This window comes from Meles meles, chromosome 3, assembly GCF_922984935.1.
Source record: "Meles meles chromosome 3, mMelMel3.1 paternal haplotype, whole genome shotgun sequence".
Lineage (NCBI taxonomy): Eukaryota > Metazoa > Chordata > Mammalia > Carnivora > Mustelidae > Meles > Meles meles.
Window position 1 is genome coordinate 111,198,756 of NC_060068.1, and position 17,787 is coordinate 111,216,542.

Genomic DNA, 17,787 nt, shown 5'->3' on the forward strand with positions numbered 1-17,787 from the left:
CCAGTAGCAGACTATTATGGATGACATGGTTAGCAACATTCTTATACATAGATATGTCCTTCGTTACTTGCAAGAATGTTTGCATTTCTGGTAGTATATACCTGGGAGTTGACTTGCACGTTGAGCACGTTCAATTTAAATAGCAAATGCCAATTTTCTCAAGTGATGGAACCAATTTATGCTCCTTCTAGCAGTGTGTGAGACTCTCTGTCGCTCTACATCCTTGCTAGCCCTTGGCGTTGTTAGTGTCCTTAATTTTAACTATTTTGGTGGATCCGTAGAGGTATCTCATTGTAGTTTGACTGCATTTCTCTGATGATTAGTCTTTTTTTTTTTAAAAAGATTTTATTTATTTATTTGAGAGAAGGAGAGAGAGGAAATGAGAGGGGAATGTAGGGGCAGAGGGAGAGGGAGAGGCAAACTGCCTGCTGAGGAGGAATCTCAATGAGGGGCTCAATCACAGGACCCCAAGGTCATGACCTGAGGCAAAGGCAGATGCTTACACCAACTGAGTCACCCAGGTACCCCTGATAATTAGTCTTATTAATCATTTTTTCCATTTTTTTTATTGGAATGTTTTATTTGTGAAGGATTTATTCAAGTATCTTGCTTGTTTTTCTATCGGATTATCTTGTGTTTTCTTTTTTTTTTTTTTAAAAGATTTTATTTATTTATGACAGAGACAGCAAGGGAGGGAGCATAAGCAGGAGAAGTGGGAGAAGGAGAAGCAGGCTCCCTGCTGAGCAGGAAGCCTGATGCAGGACTTGATCCCAGGACCCTGGGATCATGACCTGATCTGAAGGCAGATGTTTAATGACTGAGCCACCCAGATGCCCCTCTCGGTCTTTTTCTTACTGTTTTTTTGAGCATTCTCTATTCTGGATATGACCCCTTAGTTGGTTGCTCAAATCCATTTTTTCACTCTATGTCTGGCTTGCCTTGGCACTCTATTAAGGGTGTCTTGATGAACATAAGTTCTCAAACTTTTTTGAGGAAATTAGAGCTGTTTTGTTTGTATACTTTACATGCATAAATTCACAGATTTTAAATGTTCAGTTTAATCAGTTTTGGCCATTATATGTATGTGTGACTGCCACCCCAGATAACATAAACAGTATTTCCATCACCCCAAAGAGTTCCCTCGTACCTCTTTCCAGACCCTTCTTTACCCATCTTCCAGAGTAACCACTTTCTGATTTCTATCACTGCAGATTAGTTCTACTTGTTCTAGAATTTCCTATAGATGGAATGAAAAGTATGCATTCTCTTGTGTCTGACTTCTTTTGGTCAACATAGTTTTTTTTTTAGATTCACCAAAGTTATTGCATTATCAGCAGTTTTTTTGTTTTTTTCTCTTTTTTCTTTTTTCTTTTTTTTGAGAGAGAGAGAACAAGCAGGGGGAAGAGCAGAGGAAAAGGGAGAGAGAGAATCTTAAGCAGGCTCGCTGCCCAGTGTGGTGCCCAACTCGGGACTCAATCTCATGACCCTGAGATCATGACCTGAGCTGAAATTGAGAGTCAGACACTTAGCCGACTGAGCCACCCAGGTGCCCAGGCAGTTCATTACTTTTTATTGCTGAGTAGTATTTGCTGAATGAATAGATCCCAATTTGTTTATTCATTCTATCAATGGACATTTGTATTGTTTCTAGGTAATATACACATAAATCTCTCTCTGCATTTAATATGTATTATACAAATATCAAATATATTAATGTTGCATTTTAATTACTTAATGATATTTAATAATATATTAAATATAGATATAAATATATATGTTAAATTTTAATTTTGAGATAATTGTAGATTAATATGCAACTGTAAGAAATAATATAGAAATCCCATGTATCCTTTACCCAATTTCCCTCAGTGACATTTTGTAAAGCTGTAGTACAATATCACAACTAGGATATGACCTCGATGATGTCCAAATACAGATCAAGGACTCTACTTGTTCCCCTTTTGTAGGCATGCCCATTTCTCTTGCACTCTGAAACTCTCCTTAATCCTTGGCAACCACTAATCTGTTCTCCATTTCTATTACTTTATCCTTCAAGAGTGTTGTATAAGTGAAATCACATACTATATAACTTTTTGGGATTGTTTTTTTCACTTAGTATAATCCTCTGGAGATTTACTCCGGTCTTCCCTTTCTTCCCTCCCACCCTCCCCTCTTCCTTCCTTCCTTTTTCTTTCTTTCTTTCATAGAATTTAGTGATTCATCAGTTGAATGTAACACCTAGTGCTCGTTACATCCCATGCCCTCCTTAATGCCCATCACCCAGTTATCCCATCCCCCACTCCCCTCCCCTCCAGCCACTCTGACTTTGTTTCCTAGAGTTCAGTATCTCTTATGGTTTGCTTCCCTCACTGTTTTCACCTTATTTCACTTTTCTTTTCCTTTCCCTATGTTCATCTGTTTTGTTTCTTAAATTCCATATATGAGTGAAATCATACGGTGTTTGTCTTTCTCTGACTTATTTTGCTTAGTATAGTACCCTTTATTTCCATCCATGTTGCAAATGGCAAGATTTCATTCTTTTTGACATACACACACACACACACACACACACACACACACATATATTACTCATATATCTCTATATCTAGATATAGATATATATCTATCTCCTACATCATCTTTATTCATTCATCTGTTGATAGACATCTGGCATCTGGGCTCTTTCCATAGTTTGGCTATTGTGGACATTGCTGCTATAAATATAGGGCTGCAGGTGCCCCTTCAGATCACTATTTTTGTATCCTTTGGATAAATACCTAGTAGTACAATTGCTGATTATAGGGTAGTTTTATTTTTATTTTTTCTGAGGAACCTCCATACAGTTTTCCAGAGTGGCTGCTCCAGTTTGCATTCCTACCAACAGTGTAAGACGGTTCCCCTTTCTCCACATCCTCTCCAACATCTGCTGCTTCCCGACTTGTTAATTTTAGCCATTCTGACTGGTGTGAGGTGGTATCTCATTGTGGTTTTGATTTGTATTTCCCTGATGCTAAGTGATGTTGAGCACTTTCCCCATGTGTCTGTTTGCCATCTGGATGTCTTCTTTGCACAAATGTCTGTTCATGTCTCCTGTTCATTTTTTGACTGGATTTTCTTCTGTTTTGCTTTGGTCACCCAGGTTCTTTCAAGCATTCAGAGTTCTTTGTTTTTTTATTGCTGAGTTGTATTGCATGGTTATGGATGTATCAAACGCTCTTTAACAATTCACCTATTCAAGGATGTCTGGGTTATTTCCGGTTTTTGACTATTATGAGTAAAGCTGCTATAAACATTTGTGTGCAGATTTTTACATGAATATAGGTTTTCATTTCTGTGGAATAAATGCCTAGGATTTCAATTGCTGCATTATATGGTACTTGCATATTTAGTTTTTTTTTTTTTAAAGAAAGTGCTAAAAGGCTTTCCAGAGTGACTGTCCTCTATTTTATATTCTTACCAGCAACACGAGTGACCCCGTTTCTCACGAGTGACCCCGTTTCTCTGCATCCTCACCAACATTTGGTATTGTCACTGTTTTTTACATTAGCCATTCTGATAGGCGTGATATCTTATTATGGTTTTAATTAGAATTTCCCTAATAGATAATGATGTTGAATATCTTTTCATGTACTTGTCATTTGTGTACCTTTTTGGTGAAATGCCTCTTAATGACTTTTGCCCATGTTGTGAGTGGATTATTTACTTTCTGCTGTTTTTTTATTCTGTTGGTTTTAAAAAAAATTTATTATGGTAAAACATAAATTTATAATTTTAACCATTTTAAGTATACAGTTCAGTGGGATTAATTACATTGACACTGTTGTGCAACCATCACCACTAATTGTTTCTAAAACTTTTTCATCATCCCAACAGAAACTCTGTGGTCTCATTAAGCAATAACTGCCCTCGTCCATCCCCCACCTCTCCCCACCACCCCTGGTAAACTCTAATCTACTTAACGCCTCCATGAATTTGCCTACTCGGGATATTTCACACAAACGGAATCATGCACTCTTTGTTCTTTTGTGTCTGACTTTTTTCAGTGAGTGTTACGTATTCCTGTTGTAGCCCATATCAGAACTTCATTCCTTTTTATGGATGAGTAATGTTCCGTTGTATGTCTATACCACATTTTTTTAATCCACTCATTTGGTGGTGGACGCTCAGTTTGATTCCATCTTATAGCTGCTTTGGATATTGCTGTAATTAACATTGGCAGACAAATATCTATTCGAATCCTTGCTTTCAGTTCTTTTGGTATAGACCTAGGAGTGAAATTGCTATGTCATATAGTAATATTCTATTTAGCTTTTTGAGGAACTGCCAGACTACCACAGCACCTCTACCATTTGTACATTTCCATTACCAGTGTATGAGGGTTCCACCTCTACATCTTTGTGAACACTCATTATTTTCATTTATTTATTCATTTGTTTATACCCTAATAGATATGAAGTGGTATCTTATTGTGGTTGCCATTTGCATTTCTGTAATGACTAAGAATGTTGAGTATCTTTTCATGAACTGATTGGCTGTTTGTATATTTCCAGAGAAGTGTCTATTCAAATTCTTTGTCCATTTTTTGATAAGGTTCTTTGTCTTTTTGCTGTGGAGCTTTAAGTATTCTTTATATATTTCAGATCTTAATTCCTTATCAGATTTATGATTTGCTAATATTTTCTCCTGTTGTGTAGATTGTTTTTCACTTTCTTTATCTGTCCCTTGATGCAAAAAGGTTTTCAATTTTGATAAGGTTCAAGTTATCTGTTTTTCCTTTTCTTGCTTTTGCTTTTAAAAAAAAATATTTATTTATTTGAGAGAGAGAGAGAGAGAGAGAGCACAAGGTGGTGGCAGGGGGAAAGGCAGAGGGAGAGTGAGAAGCAGGCTCCCTGCTGAGCAAGGAGCCAAATGAGGGCCTTGATCCCAGGACCCTGAGATCATGCCCTGAGCTGAAGGCAGATGCTTAACTGACTGAGTCACCCAGGAAACCCTTAAAAAATTTATTTTATGATGAAGGATAATTGGAAGGCAGGGAGGCAGGGACAAGCGCCCCCCCCCCCCCCAATCAACCCTAAGAGGAAACCATCCTTAAAACGATCTTGCACTGCTCTGGAAGGAGCCCTCCACCTTTTCCCATATAATAGGTGACAAATCTGCTTGGATGACAGACGCTGGGAGGGTTAATCAGATTAAGACAGCCTGCCAACAAGCCCATAAAAAACCCTAGACTTAGAAACTCTAGTGGCGGGGCGCCTGGGTGGCTCAGTGGGTTAAAGCCTCTGCCTTCAGCTCAGGTCATGATCCCAGAGTCCTGGGATCGAGCCCCACATCGGGCTCTCTGCTCTGCGGGGAGCCTGCTTCCTCCTCTCTCTCTGCCTGCCTCTCTGCCTAGTTGTGATTTCTCTCTGTCAAATAAATAAAAAAAAATATATATATATATAAAAAAAAAAAAAAAAGAAACTCTAGTGGCAACCCTTTCAGGTACCCTCCCTCCTTGGGAGCTTCGTACTATCTCTTTGCTGCCCACCACTGTCTGGTCTACCTCCTCATGTTTCGAAGTGGTGTGACCAGGAACCACAGGCACTGACAGAAAAAAATCCTGCAACATTTTAAATTCCAGTATAGTTAACATACAGGGTTATATTAGTTTCAGGTGTACAATATAGTGATTCATCAAGCACTTCAAAGAGTGTTTGACAAATGCACTCTTTAATCCCCATCACCTAGTTTACCCATTCCATTCTCTTTTATGGCTGAATAATATTCCATTATATATATATCACATCTTCTTTGTCTATTCATCTATCAATGGACACTTGGGCACTTCCAAAATTTGGACATTGTCAATAATGCTGCTATAAACACCGGGGTGCACATATCCCTTTGAATTAGTGTTTTTGCATTTTTTTTTAATTCCAGTATAGTTAATATACAGTGTTACATTAGTTTCAGTCGTGCAGTGTACTGATTCCACAATTCCATACATCGCCCGCGCTCATCATGACAAGTGCACTTCTTAATCCCCATCACCTATTTCACCCACCCCTCCATCTACTTTTGCCCTGGTGACCATCAGTTTGCTCTCTATAGTTAAGACTCTATTTCTTGTCTTGTCTTGTCTCTCTCTCTTTTTTCCCTCTTTGCTTATTTGTTGAAATCATATGCTGTTTCTCTTTCTTTGACTAATTTCACTTAGCATTATACTCCCTAGCTCCATCCATATCATTGCAAATGTCAAGATTTTATTCTTTTTAAAGACTGAATAATATTCCATTATATATTATATATATAATATATGTGATATATATCACAATTTTTTTTCCATTCATTTTATGGACATGGACTGTTACCATAATTTGGCTATTGCAAATAATGCTGCTATAAACATTGGGGTGCCTGTATTGTATTAGTGTTTTATATATACCCAGTAGTGTGATTACTGGATCATAGGATAGTTTTATTTTATTTTTTTTTTTAGTTCTATTTTTAACTTTTGGAGGAACTTTTGGAAAACATACTGTTTTCCAGAGTGGCTGCACCACTTTGCATTCCCACCAACAGTGTGAAAGTGTTCTTTTTTCTCCACATCCTCACCAACACCTGTTATTTTTTTGTTTTTGATTTTAGCCTTTCTGGCAGGGGTGAGGTCATATCTCAGTGTACTCTTTTTTTGGTTGTTTGATTAAATAGTAATCTTTGGTGTTATCTTTTGTTTTTTTTTTATTTACTTTTAAAATAAACTATACTTGCAACATGGGGCTCAAACTCAGATCAAGAGTTGCATACTATGCCAAATGAGCCAGTCAGGTGCCCCCTTTTGTAGATTTTATTTGCATTTCCCTGATGATGAGTGATGTTGAGCACCTTTTCATGTGTCCTGGCCACCTGGATGTCTTTGGAGAATGTCTGTTAATGTCTTCTGCCCAGTTTTAAATTGAATTATTTGTTCTTTGGGTTTTGAGTTTTATAAGTTCTTTATATATTTTAGACACTAATCCTTTACTCAATTTATCATTTGCAAATATCTTTTCCCATTCCATAGGTTGCCTTTTAGTTTTACTGATTTTTTCCTTTGTTGTGCAGAAGATTTTTATTTTGATGTAATCTCAATAGTTTATTTTTGCTTTTGTTTCCCTTGCCTCAATTGACATATCTAGAAAAATATTGCTACAGCTTGTGTCAGAGAAATTGCTGCCTGAGCTCTCTTCTAGGGTTTTTATGGTTTCATTAACCCATTTTGAATTTATTAATCCATTTTGAATTTATTTATGTGTATGGTAAAAGAAAATGGTCCAGTTTCATTCTTTTGCATGTTGCTGTCCAGTGTTCCCAAGACCATTTGTGTCAGAGTCTTTTCCCCATTTGATACTCTTTTCCACTTTCTAGACGATTAACTAACCCTATAATTGTGAATTTATTTATGGGTTTCTATTCTGTTCTGTTGATCCAGGTGTCTGTTTTTGTGCCAGTACTGTACTGTTTTGATCACTACCACTTTGTAATATAACTTGAAGTCTGGAATTGGAATACTGCCAGATTTGCTTTTCTTTTTCAAAATTGCTTTGCTATTTGGGGTCTTTTGTGGTTCCATATAAATTTTAATACATTTTTGTTCCATTTCTGTGAAAATGCTGTTGGTATTTTGATAGGGATTACATTAAATGAGTAGATTGCTTTGGGTAGTATAAACATTTTCACAATATTTGTTCTTCCATTTCAGGAGCATGGAATTCCTTTCCATTTCTTCGTGTTGTCTTCAATTTTTTTCATTAGTGTTTTATAATTTTCAGAGTTCATGTCTTTCACCTCTTTGGTTAGGTTTGTTCCTAGGTATCTTATTATTTTTGGGGTGTTATAAATGGGATTGTTTTCCCAAGTTCTCTCTTTGCTGTTTCATTATTAATGTATAGAAAGAAATACAACAGATTTCCACACATTGACTTTGTATCCTCTGACTTTCTTGAATTCATTTATCAGTTCTAGTAATTTTTTGGTGGAATCCTTAGGGTTTTCTATATATGGTATCATGTTATCTGCAAATAGTGAAAGCTTTACTTCTTCCTTACTGATTTGGATACTTTTTTTTTTTTAAGATTATTTATTTACTTGACGGGGAGAGAGAGATCACAAGTAGGAGAGAGGTAGGCAGATGGAGAGGGGGGAAGCAGGCTCCCTGCAGAGTAGAGTGCCCACGCGGGCCTCGATCCCAGGACCCTCAGACCATGACCTGAGCCGAAGGCAGAGGCTTAACCCACTGAGCCACCCAGGTGCCCTGATTTGGATACTTTTATTTCTTTTTGTTGTCTGAGTGCTGAAGCTGGGACTTCCAGTACTATGTGGAATAAATGTGGTGAGACTGGACATCCCTTTTGTGTTCCTGACCTTAGGGGAAAAGCTCTCAGTTTTTCTCAAACACTGAGGATGATGTTGGCTGTGAAGTTTCCATCTATGACCTTTATTATGTTGAGGTATGTTTTCTCTAAACCTACATTGTTGAGGGCTTTTATCATGAATGGATGTAATATTTTGTCAAAATGCTTTATCTGCATTCACTGACATGATCATATGGTTTTTATCTTTTCTCTTATTGATGTGCTATATCATGTTGATTGATTTGCTAATATTGAACCATACTTGCATCCCCAGAATAAATCCCACTTGATTGTGGTGAATGATTTTTTTAATGTATTGTTGGATTCTGTTTGCCAGTGTTTTGTTGAGGATTTTTGCATCCGTGTTCATCAGAGATATTGGCCTGTAGTTCTTTTTTGTGGTGTCTTTTAACTGGTTTTGGTATCAGGGTGATACTTCATAGAATGAGTTTGGAAGTTTTTCTTCTTCTATTTTTTGGAATACTTTGAGTAGAGTAGGTATTAACTCTTCTTTAAATGTTTGGTAGATTCACCTGTGAGCTCTGGTTCTGGACTTTTGTTTGTTGGGAGTTTTTTTTATTACTAATTCAGTCTCCTTGCTGGTAGTCAGTCTGTTCAAATTTTCTATTTCTTTCTACTTTAGTTTTAGCAGGTTATATATTTCTAGGAATTTATCCATTTCTTCTATGTTGTTTAATTGGTTGGAATCTAGTTTTTCATAATATTCTCTTACTATTGTTTGTATTTCTGTGGTGTTGGTTGGTAATTCTCCTATTTCTTTGGTGATTTTGTTTATTTGAGCTCTCTTGGTATAGGAAATGTAGGGTTTCAGAGCTGATAGCCAAGAAAGAATTCTTGAGACATCTTTGGTGCAAAAAATGTGGTTTTATTAAAGCACAGGAATAGAACACATGGGCTAAAAGGGCTGCACAGGGGTTGTGATGGGTGACTGATGATATAGTTTCTAGCTGGGAGGGGGTTAGGGATAGCCTAAGTCTCTAAGGAATTTTGGAGGCAAGGTTTCCAGGACCTTGAGGGACTAGGTATTGTTAGGAAAAGGACGTGTATTACTGTCTACTAAAACCTTAGTCACAAGACCGTTCAGATGTATATCAGTGGGCCATTAGCTTGGGGGATGACTGCCAACATAAGTCTTGGAGGGTAGAGATAAAGGAAGTTTCCAAAGGGATTTTTATATGTTAAAGAAGACTTGCAGGGTCCTAGGGGTGGGTAGGATAATGATAAGCTAAGATCGCCTTTTGCCCTTGGCAAGTGTCAACATTGAGGTAGCTGAGTTCCTAGAGGAATGTCATTCTGCTTGTTTCAAGGACTTGTCAATGGGCTGTACACACTAAGGATATTTAATTTGTGTCTTTTGCCTTTGTTTCCCACATAATTCCCCTCTAAACAGTTTTGACCCTTAAGTCTTTAAGGTTGCTGAGGGTGGAAGATCTCATCTTCATAACTTTTTCCTGCTGAATAGGGATGTAGAGATGTCTCTACCTATGGGTCAACACTGGTCAGTTGGCAGCTTTTATATAGGAGTTATGAAAGGCAGAGGCAGTTGAATCCAAGGGAGACCACATATATGGATCTTCCCAAGAGGAAAGGATCATCTGTTGGCTTAAAGTTATGGCTGTGAAGGAGTCTTGGTATAAGGTGGAGAAACATGGGGAAAAAACAGCAAAACATGATTAGAATTACAAAGAAAAAGAAGCCCAAATAAGAGTCCTTTGATAGTTGACAAATATCCTCCTCCAGTTCATCATTAAAGGAAAGAGAAGGGTCTTTTAAAGTTCTGATTTGAGTATTCATCTCCATTAGACACCCAGAAATATTTTTGTGGTAATCTGGAACATACACACAGCATCCTGTTTTTATGACAGCACAAGCTCCACCTTGTGCAGCAGTTAAAACACCTAATAACGTTTTATCTCGTAAGACTGCTTTATGCATTGGTGTTACTTCAGTATTTAGTAGGGAAATGCTATTTGGAGGGTTATTTGGGGGCTTTGACTGTGTACTTATTACGAGCTTCCAGGTGCCAAACAATATTTTCCAGTCCCAAAGAGGGAACAGAGACGGATGCTAGATATTCATAACAATGAAACCCAGAATGTGTCCTCCATTGTTTTAAATTTGGAAGGTTGGCTGGGTTTATAATGGTTTTAATAATGCATCTGTGTATCCAGGCAAAACCTAGAGTACAGTGGTCTATCCAGCCTAGGGGAAGCCATGGCTACAAGTTAGAGCTGCATAGCCATTGGGTCCCATTAGGAGTTGGTCATCTACTTTTGGGCCTCCTTGAACTGCAGTCAGGATATCAAGGTCTGTTCGGTTTTGGAGAGCCACCTTTCAAATTTGTGGGTGGCTATGACTTGGGTCTGGTTAAAGATAGCTGTTGTATGCTCAGCTAAAGCCTCTATATGCAATTTTACATCAATAGAGGTAGTTCCTAGGACAAGTGTGATTAAGGAATGAAACCATCAAGAAGCCCTCTTTGTTTGAGGTCTAACCTTAACAATATCCTAGTTATGAAGAATCACTGGCAAGTGGGAGAAGACTTGTCTCAGGAGATAAGGGCATCCCCAAATGCATCATCTAATCCAATCACAGGGAAAGTGGGGCCATCCATTATCTCCACAAGTCCATAGTTACCCCATGGAGAGGGGTATGCTCTGGCTTTTCAGGAACTATTTTGTTATCCTAGCCAGACAGAAATGGTTAAGGTGATAGCTGAGCTATACAGTTGTTGGGGAATCACTCCCATTTTCCAGTTGTTCAAATAATCATATGCCCATGGGGCCCTGTTATCCCCACAGAATAACAGAGTACAAAGATCGTGAGGGATGGTGGCAATTTCTGTGAAGTCTGCATTATGTTGTCTCCTTTAGGTAAACAACTTTAAAAGACAATCAGAAATAGAATTTAACATCTGGACAGGTGTGTTAATGAAATGTAATTTTTCTCTCTAAAATCACCCTTATTTCCAAAGATAGCTAGATTATGGCTAATTCATTTGCAGAACAAGTCCAAGTTTAACAAAATTGGCCTAATTATTTACATATGCTCAGCGAGAATAGTGATTGACTATATAGATCTTTTAAAATCTGCTTTGCTGGAACTTTTATAAGGAATCTAGATTGAACTTTTAGTAGCCTCTCAAGGCTGGAAACCAAGCCAAGTACATGCCAACAGACATGCCTGCAAAACTTGTGGATGGGTGTGGATTCCTCTTCATGAGGTCCCCAAAGTATCCTGGGGTTCCTACACCTGCTAGGAAATGACAATCTTTACTCACCTGGTAAGGCTGCTGGGAACTCTCTAAGGAAGGTATCAGGCCAATCATTTTTAATATCATTTTTAAGGGGCTTTAGGCTCCATGTTTCATAAAGTCAACCTTAATTCTTTAAAGCTGGTAATATCCAAATCTGTGCATGTCTCTCTCAAATAGGGCATTCCAGTCAAAGCCTTGGTAAAATAACCCACGTTTCCAATGGTGTCCTCTTACAAGGGGAACAAATGTTTATTGAACTTATGCAAATGACTGATTGCCAGGGAAGAAAGATACTTACTGAGACCTTTTGAATGTCAGAAGGCTCAAGTTAGAGAGAAGAGTTAAATACTTCAATCTGGTTACAAATGAATACTTTATCACATTTCTGTAAGTCATAGATATCTTAAGAGAAAGTTTCCTTAATCTGGAAGAAAAAAACATTAGAGAGCCAACAATGTTTCAAACAAGAGTCACAGAACTATCATCATCATTTTTAGTACATTTAGTCCCATGTTACTAATTAGTACTAATAAATGTACTAATTTAGTACATTTAGTCCCATGTCACTAATTCAGTTTGAATGCAGCTTTTAGTTCTGGAAATTCTACCCATTTTAGTTTTGATTGTAAAGATATCAAATACCTATATTTGTCAAAAGCCCTTTTTATGAATCTCCTTGAAGATGAAACTCTTGTCAGACCATCAGAACAATTACTATAAATGACAAAAACCCTGAAATGGACATAGTTAATGATCTGATATGAGAGATCATTATGATGCAATTGACAAGGAAATTCAGTCATTTCTGACACATAGCACTTCAATAATCAGAACTATCATGTGATAACCTTAAACCAGAATGCAACATACCAAATAAACAAGCCTAATTGGTCAGAGAGACATTGTTTATGATTTAAATTTTGGGGAAGTTTGTTAAAACCTTAGAAAGTTTTAAAACATTTGCCTAAATAGGATTAAAGATCATCAAAGACCTGATAAAGACAAGCACATAAACTGTTTTTTCTGGGCAAAGAGAAGAGAAAACAACTTTGTTTACATTTTCTTATCAAGAGCAGACCAACAATTCAAGAAAACTTGTCTTTTTAACAGAGAGAAAACAGAATACCAGTGTACTTTTAAAATCCATTCATTTCAACCTTAGTCCATCCTGACCACACATACAATTACTTTCCAAAAATTTCCCTTATCACCCTGACCACACATACAATTGCTTTCCAAAAATTTTCCTTGTTAGTGTCAGTCTTAATTATATTTAGCAGGATTTAAACTCTCAGAAACCAGTGCTCGCTTCGGCAGCACATATACTAAACTCTCAGAAACCAGTCTGCAGTAAAAACTAAGTAGTAACCAATTCTGAACTGTCACACCAGATTTTTTTTATTTTAAATCGATTACTTACTTTTTAAAAAAGATTTTATTTATTTGATATATATATAGAGAGAGCACAAGCAGGGGAAGATGTAGGCAGAGGGAGAAGTAGGCTCAGTGATGAGCAAGGAACTTGATAAGGGACTCCATCCCAGGATCCTCGGATCATGACAGCAGCCAAAGGCAGATGCTTAATAGGCTGAGCTACCCAGGTGCCTCCACACCAGAATGCTTTAATGACAAATTTATGAATCAGTTAAGCACAAAACATGTTTTCCAACAGGCCCAAATATCCTTAGTTTCTTTGCAATAAGAAGTCAAAAGCGCAAACCTATGTTTAGTAATCAATGCCTTAGTACTTTATCCTGTTTGGAAAAGACCTAGATGTCCGATGAATTCAATACAATTTATCATCCAAACAAAACATTAAAGTTTCAGTTTACCAAAGGCTTCAAAAGCTATTTTAACAATTACCCTTAAGAACTTTGAGACAGACAAAATGAACCATTACTTTAAATCATCTTTTTGCTAACAAATTGCAACAGAGATAACATGAGCTTATTTGATCTACACTAAACCGTGGTACAATAAAAGTTTCATATTCAATGTTTATAACTCTAAAGACGTGTATCTTAAACCAACAAATTTAAATTAGTTTGAATCCTGAATTATGTTCCACCTGGGTCCACTCAAAACTCAATCAAGCAGGGATCCTGCTTCCCCCTCTTTCTCTGACTGCCTCTGTGCCAAATTGTGATCTCTGTCTGTCAAATAAATAAATAAAATCTTAAAAAAAACCAAAACAAAACCAGTTATGCAGACCATGTCCAAGGTGGTGTAGAAACAAGAAGAGGGGGAAGGGGAGGCAGAAAAGGTGAGGTGCCACCAGAAGGCAGAGGAAGAGCGTTCCGGGTTCTAAACCTCATCACCTCAGACTGATGAGCAGATGCCATTTTGTTTGCTTGTTTGTTTGTTCTGTTGTTTTTTTTCTCACCAAAGTGGAAATACACAGTTCAAGTTGAGCTGGAGAAGACTGGGAACTTCCTGAACCAAAGGGAGTCTGCTTGGCAACTGCTTCAGAATATTCCTTAAAAAGCCCCTGTCTCAAGGTAGACTAACCACAGTTGGCTCCAGTTATAGCCATTAACCCAGGAAGTGAGGGAAAGGCCCCCACATCTGTTAGGAGGAGGAACAGTGAGAGAGTCAGTGTCTCCTTTATTACAGATGGGCTGTTTTCTCCAGCAACCTGGGTTCTATTAGGAGGAGGTCTGCTTGGATAATTTTCATCCAGTATGTCAGAAGGGAGTTAACTGGCCTGGTTACTGACCAGGCATGTTCTACAAGAGGCCCTTGCATCCAGGTCCTGATTTAGAGCTCCGGAAGCCCTGGACATAAGGTACCTCCATCCATTTGCCCTGTTTCCTGCAGAAGAGATCTAACTGATAGATTCTACTGAGGCCATGCAGTGTTACAGGAGATGAGTCCCTTTTAAAACTTTGCAATCTGAATTGTTTCCACTGGGTTAAAAGGCATCCCAAAATAGAGTCCTTAGAGTCCTTGGGGTTAGGTCGGTGATGGGTATTAAGGAGAGCAGGTATTGGGTGCCTGCGTGGCTCAGTTGTTAAGTGTCTGCCTTTAACTCAGGTCATGATCCAAGAGTCCTGGAATGGAGTCCCACATCGGCTCTCTGCTTGGCGGGAAGACTGCTTCTCCCTCTCCCACTCCCCCTGCTTGTGTTTCCCTATCTCGCTGTCTCTCTATCAAATACATAAATAAAATCTTAAAAAAAAAAAAGGAGGGCAGGTATTGCATGGAGCACTGGGTGTTATATGCAAATAATGAATCATGGACACTACATCAAAAACTAATGATGTACTGTATGGTGACAAACGTAACATAATAAAATAAAAACAAAATAGAGTCCTCAGAGAGAAGGTCTATTGCCATCTCCCCACCCCCAACTCCTGGGTGGTGTCCCACACAGGATATGTCCGAGGCTATATCAGAGGTTCCTGATGTCAAAGTGACTGAAATTGTCCCTCAAAAAAAAATCGCTATGATCACTACCCTGTCATTACAGGCCCTGGAGAAGGGATGCTAGCGAACCCCTGCTTCCCCCACCTGCATTCCAGATTGCAAAATATGTACCATTTGTATGGATAGTAATACCATGCTTGAAGGTCATACCATGAAGGCCATACCTTATTTTACCTTGCCTTGAAGAACCTACATGTTTGGGTGGTTTCTTTTCTTTATTTTTTTTTCAAGATTTCATTTTTATTTATTTAGACAGAGCATGAGCAGGAAGGGGCAAAGGGAGAGCGAGATCCAAGCAGAATCCATGGTGAGCACAGAGCCCAACTAAGGGCTTGATTCCACCACCTTGAGATCACAACCTGAGCTGAAATCAGGAATCAGACACTCAACGGACTGAGCCATCCAGGTACCCCTCTGCTCTAAACTTTTTTATTTCCTGCCTTCTGCTGGTTTTGGGTTTTGTTTGTTCTTTTTCTAGCTCTGTTAGGTGCAAGGTTAGGTTGTTTATTTGAAAATTTTCTTGCTTCTTGAGGTAGGCCTGTATTGCTCTAAACTGCCATCTTAAAATAGCTTTTGCTGCATTCCAGTGGTTTTAGACCATCGTGTTTCCATTTTCATTTGTTTCCATGTACTTTTTGATTTCTTCTTTGATTTCTTGGTTGACCTATTTATTGTTTAGTAGCACAATACTTAACCTCCATGTCATTGTGTTCTTTCCATGTTTTTTTCTTGTGGTTGATTTCTAATTTCACAGCATTGTGGTCAGGAAAGATGCATGGTATGACTTCGATTTTTTGAATTTATTGACACTTCTTTTGTGGTCTAATATGTGACCTACTGTGGAGAATGTTCCACATACACTTGAAAAGAATGTGTATTCTGCTGTTTGAGACTGGAATGTATCTGTTAAATCCATCTGGTCCAGTGTGTCATTCAAAGCACTGTTTCCTTGTTTATTTTCTGTTTGGGTGATCTGTCCATCAGTGTTAGTGGGGTGTTAAAGTTCTCTGCTATTATTGTATTACTAGTGATCAGTTCCTTTATGTTTGTTATTAGCTCTTTTATGTATTTGTGTTCTCCCAAGTTGGGTGCTTATGTGTTTATAATTATTATATCTTCTCTTTGGTTTCTTCCCTTTATTATTACATAATGTCCTTCTTTGTCTCTTTTTACCAACTTTAAAGTTTCTTTTTTCATATATAAGTATAGCAACTCTCCCTTTCTTCTGACATCCATTTGCATCATAAATATTTCTCCATCCCCTCACTTTCGATCTGAAGGTGTCTTTAAATCTAAAATGAGTCCCTTTTTTTTTTTTTTTAAGATTTTATTTATTTATTTGACAAACAAAATCACAAGTAGGCAGAGAGGCAGGCAGAGAGAGGGAGAGAGAGAGAGGAGGAAGCAGGCTCCCTGCTGAGGAGAGAGCCCAATGCCGGGCTCAATCCCAGGACCCTGAGATCATGACCTGAGCTGAAGGCAGAGGCTTTAACCCACTGAGCCACCCAGGCATCCTAAAATGAGTCTTTTTAGGCAGGATATAGATGGGTCTTGTTTTTTTTTTTTTTTTTTGATCTACTTTGTCAGCCTATGTCTTTTGATTGGAGCATTAGTACATATACATTCAAAGTAATTATTGATAGTATTTAATTATTTAAAGTATTTATTGACATTTTGTTAATTGTTTTGTTGTTGTTTTCTACTTTTTCTCTTATCCTTTCTTGTCTCTCTTTCATTATTTTGTGGTTTTCTTCAGTGATACACTTGGGTTTCTTACTCTTTATTGTTTGCATATCAGTTACTGTTTTTTGATTTGTGGTTACCCATTTGGTTTATATATAGCATCTTCTTTATATAACAGTCTATATTAAGCTAATGGTTACTTAATTTTGAACTCATTCTTTACTCCTCTCCCCTACATGTTTTAAATACTTGATATCATTTTTTATATCCTTTTAGTTTGTGCTTCCTGTTTTTCTTACTATTACTTATTTATTTTATTTTATTTTTAAAATTATTTTTCACTTGCAGAGTCCACCTTACCATTTCTTGTAGGGCTGGTTTAGTGGTCATGAATTCTTTTAACTTTTGTTTGTCTGGGAAACTACTGTTCCTATTTTGAATGGTAGGCTTGTTTGGTAAAATATTCTTGGCTGCATTGTTACTTCTTTCAGCATTTTGAATATATCATGACACTCCCTTCAGGCCTACAAAGTTTCTGCTGAAAAATCAGCTGATAGTCCTATGGATTTTCCCTGTATGTAACTATCTTCTTTTCTTTCGCAACCTTAACATTTTTTTCTTTATCATTATTTTTTGCTGTTTTAGTTACTCTGTGTCTTGGTGTGGACCTCATTAGGTTGAATTTCTTAGGGGATCTCTTTGTTTCCTGAATCTGGATCTCTGTTTCTCTCAGATTTGGGAAGTTTTCAGGTATTATTTCTTCAAATACATTTTCTGCCCCCCCTTCTTTCTCTTCTCTTTCTAGGATCCCCATAATGCAAATGTTATTATGCCTGATGTGTCAATGAGTTCTGTAAGTCTATTCTCATAATGCAGTATTGGTCTCTCACCTCTTCAGCTTGATTGCTTTCTATTACTCTATCCTTCAGATCACTGATACATTCCTCTGCTTCCTGTAGTCTACTATTTATTCCATCTATTATATTTTTGATTTCATTTATTGAGTTTTTCCACCTCTGATATGTAATT